This window comes from Aythya ferina, assembly GCF_964211825.1.
Source record: "Aythya ferina genome assembly, chromosome: 1".
Lineage (NCBI taxonomy): Eukaryota > Metazoa > Chordata > Aves > Anseriformes > Anatidae > Aythya > Aythya ferina.
Window position 1 is genome coordinate 7,895,345 of NC_140296.1, and position 4,234 is coordinate 7,899,578.

Here is a 4,234-nt window from a genome sequence, read left to right on the forward strand (position 1 = left end):
GATCAAGAGCTCCCAGCTCTTCCCAGCTCTCCAGGCACAGGCAGGTGCTGATGCTGGATCCTAAGAGCACCTGGCTTTCAGCAAGGGCGAATCAGCAGCCTCAGCTAGGAGGCCTTCGTGGCTGTCTTGGGAGGCCACGAGTGGTGCTACTTGAACTGCTTAACAGTCCCACAAAAATTGTGAGGTGGATTATTGAGGGAACAGAGCATCTCTCCTATGAAGAGAGGCTGGGAGAGCTGGGACTGTTTAGCCTGGAGAAGAGAAAGCTCAGGGGGGATCAGTGGATAACTGCATGCCTGCGGGCAGGGTGCAAAGGCAATGGAGCCAGGCTCATTTCAGTGGAGCCCACTGACAGGACAAGAGGCGATGGGCACAGAAGCAAACACAGTGGCTTCCACCTGAACCTAACCTCAGGATACATTTCTGTAGTGTGTGGGTGAGCGAGTCCTCTCACGGGTTCTCCAGTGAGGCTGTAGAGCCTCCCTCCTCAAGGGGAGACACTTGAAAGCCATCTCCACAGGACATGCTCCTTGGACACTGGTGCTGGGTGGCAATGTTTGAGCAGGGGGTTGGCCAAGCTGACCTCTTCAGGTACCTTCCAACCTCAACCATTCTGTGTTTCTGTGAAATCAGAACACTACAAAGCCCGTGCTGGTGCTTCCAGCAGGAAGCAACAGACTTTATTGGGCTCGCAGCTGCTCACAGCTGCGAGGGGTCCTCGCTGGTTTCCCTGATGCTCGTGTCATCTTCGGCATTGGAAGCACAGGGATTTTCTCACCAACGCTAGGGAGAGAAAAAGAAAGGGTTCAAGTTTCCGTTCCAGTGAGGGCAGCGGAGTGACACTCCCTGCTCCCTTCAGCCCCAGTCCTGTGGAGCGTGCATATGCAGGAGTCCCAAGGCTCTGTGTGGCCTTGCGGGGGCCCCTCGAGTCCCAGCCAGTGACAGGGAATCTACGCAGCGCCAGGCTGAGGCGCTGTGTGAGGCCGGGCTGGAGACCTTTGGCCAAGCAGCTACGGAAGGCCCGGGCAAGGGTTCTCGTGAGCCCGGGGGCCTCATTGCCCAAGGAAGGGGCTGTTGCTAGCGGAATGAAGGCTGTTGCAGGAGAGGTTTACCAAATCAGAAGATCCTCTGCAGAATTTCCAGGGATGTCAACAGCTCTGCTCTTGGTCTTGTCTTTCTGCAGGACCTCCTCTCTCCTCTCCAGCTGTTTCCTCACGCGCTCAGTCCGCACTGAAAGGCAGCTGCAGCAACAGAGAAAAAAACTCTCAGGTGGGCTCTGAAGGCCCTCACCTCTGGCTGCCCAAAAGCAGGGAGCACAGCCTCCTTCCATTGTGGGTGCGTCACTGTCAGCTGCAGGGGAGCTTTAGGACTTTGGGTCTGCAGGGGGACAGCTGGAGGCAGGGCCTCTCCACGGTCATTCCCTCCGCGAGGCAGCCAGGGGATGGAGAGCCAAAGCCCAGAGCTGAGCCGCCCACATGTTGGATCCCTCGGGCAGCGTGCTGCAGCTCAGCTTTTCCTGGCCTTTTTGGGTGCTGGCCCACACTTACCTGGCACTCGGTTTGCTCAGAGGAGCTGCCTCAGCCTTCTTCTCCGGCGGGTGAGGGATGAGGACATGCTGCTGTTTCATGTCCACTGGCACCATCTGCAGAGACTTTTTCAGTTCCACAAGTGCCATGGAGGAGGCGCTCTCTGTCTGCAGCCTCTGCATTTCCATCTGCGTCTTCTGCTACAGGGGAAGCAGAAACAAGGAACGTTTTTAGATGGGGGTGCTAACGTGGGAGCTGTCCCATGGCAGTGGGGCAGTCGTCCCCTCAGGGTTTCCGCAGGCTCAGGGCAGTTTCCCTGCAGCCTGCTTTCTCTCAGAAAGGCAGCATGAAAGGGTAACACCCTCAGCCTCTGAAACTAAGGGCAAGAACACTTTCACTGCAGTGGGCTTTGCAGGAGCCCTTGTCCTTCTGAGAGGAAAACAAGGCTCAGAAAGGGCAGGTTTTTCATTTTAGACTAGCTTCCTGGTGGAGCTCAAAGGCAAGAGTGTGAACATGCCCCCCTGAGAGAAGAGAAAGGTTCTTTCTCGAGTGCTTGAAAGCACTTGTCATACCATGGCCCTGTGTCTCAAGCAGCATATTTCCTACAGGGCACAAGGGCATGCAGTTATTAGAGAAATGTCAAATCTCCATGACGGCAACCCGTGAAACAACCCGGCAATGGGCACACAGATGCAGTGGCTACCTGTCCTCCTCTCCGTTGACCCTCACAGGCAGGGGCTTGAGTTTGGGGCCAGGCCACAGCACAGCTCTTGCCCTTCCCCTCTTCTGCCATTCTTGAGGAGCTCTCCTCACGGGTTGTCAGCAGCCTGCAAGCACAGAAGAGGAGGATTTCCTGCTCTAGTTTTTGCTCACCAATCAGGTCCCCAGCAGGGAAAGGGAAGTTGGTGGGGCATGTGTCGGGACCCCTGTGGAATTCACCGAGACCCTGTGTCTAAGGAAAGCCGCTCGATGACTCAAGGAGAAGAGCCCAGGGGCTGCTTCTTTAAGGTTCCCCGCAGCCTCACCTGCGAGAAGGCTCTTTTTCCACTGCAGCCTGGCCCAGCTTTGCCTCCCCTTTCATCTTGGAGAGTCTGGATAGAGAGAGACTCTGGGGTGTGAGCAGCCGGCTCTTAATAGGAGGCATCCCTGTAAGGAGGAAACGAGAAGGACAGTCAGAGCTGCTGCTTGGTGGCCACACAAAGAGGCAGGGAATGAGCCTCCCTGCTGGATCCGGTGCTACTTGTAAAAGGCAGAGCAAGCTGGGAGATGGGTTGGCCTAGAAGGGAGTCTCCTTGGCCACTGGCATTTCACGGGTGGGGATGGGAGTCCTGGGACTCCCTGCTGCCATTGTACCCCACATGCTACCTTTGGACACATCTAATCCAGAGCGGGGCTTTCAGTAGACAGGAGCTCCAGGAGGCCAGCGTGGAAGAGGCCTGAGCACTGCCGAATGCTACGGGAAGCTCTGGGCTGCCCTGCCATTCTGGTTCCTACGAAGGCCCAGCAGAGCTACTGCCGCAGGGAACTGGGGTCAGAGGAGGGGCCTCATCCTGTGCAAAGCGCAGCCTTCCAGCTTTGCCTCCGTACCCCTTGCCCTCAGGAGGACATTCAGAAGGGAAGGGCAGAGAGGTCTCCCAGGGGCTGTCACTCCCAGGAGCCCGCTCTCACATTACCTGTTCTGGTAGACTCTCCCTCCACACTTGCGTCTCCCTTCTTCTCCAAAGCAGGGTGCTTGGGTGCTTGGAGAGACCCTTCCCCTGCAGCTCTTCCCCGAGGTATGCAGAGCCCAACCCTGGAAGCAAGATAAATGCAGTGTGACTCCGGGGGACTCTGGACTCTGGGACTCGGTACCTCCCAACCTCAACCATGCTCTGTTTGTGTGAAATCGGAACAGTACAAAGCCTGTGCTGGTCCCTCCAGCGGGAAGCAACAGTCTTTACTGGACTCACAGCTGCTCACACCTGCAAGGGGACTGCGCTGATTTCCCTGATGTTCGTGTCATCTTCAGCGTTGGAAGCACAGGGACTTTCTCACCAACGCCAGATCCTCTCACCAACGCGAGATCCTCTGCAGTCTTCCCAGTGACGTGCACACCTCTGGTCTTGGTCCTGTCTTCCTGCAGGGCCTCCTGTCTCTTCTCCAGCTGTTTCCTCACCCGCACACTCCGCACTAAAGGCAGCTGCAGCAACAGAGAAGAAACCTCTCAGGTGGGCTCTGAAGATCGCCACCTCTGCCTGTCCCAAGGGCCCGGAGAACAGCCTCCTTCCAAAAAGCAGGAGATCAGAAGATCCTCTGCAGTCTTCCCAGGGATGCCCATAGCTCTTCTCTTGGTCCTGTCACTTGGTCATTCATCTGGGATTTCAGCAGCTGGACGTTGTTACTTAGGCTGTGAACAAAGTCTGTGGAAAATTGCCTTTGGACTCTGCTCTTGCAGAAGACCAGACGGCCAATGCCCTTGAAGATGAAGTCCACACCCTGCTTCTCTGCACGGGTGTAGGAGAGAAAGAGCAGGGTCTCCTGAATGCAGCGCTGCACGGTGTCCCGAGGAATGCTGGTGTGCAAGAACAGCCAGGCATAATTCAGGACACCAGCTGGAGGTACACCTGAGGGAAAAGAAGCAAGGAGCAAAGGAACTAAGACAGGCCTGCAGAGGACGGCAGTCCCGTTTGGGCAGCAGCTGGGCCCTCCAGCACTGATGCCCTGCTGCT

General features: G+C 56.6%; 1 long non-coding RNA gene across 1 annotated transcript; it reads right to left on the minus strand.

The window, feature by feature from the left end:
* Positions 1 to 2,551: 2,551 nt before the first annotated feature.
* LOC311430415 lies at positions 2,552 to 3,786 on the minus strand. Its single transcript, XR_014688779.1, has 3 exons — positions 3,488 to 3,786; positions 3,200 to 3,318; positions 2,552 to 2,672 (listed from the first exon to the last, which is right to left on the minus strand). It is a non-coding gene; the product is annotated as an uncharacterized lncRNA (long non-coding RNA).
* Positions 3,787 to 4,234: the final 448 nt, after the last annotated feature.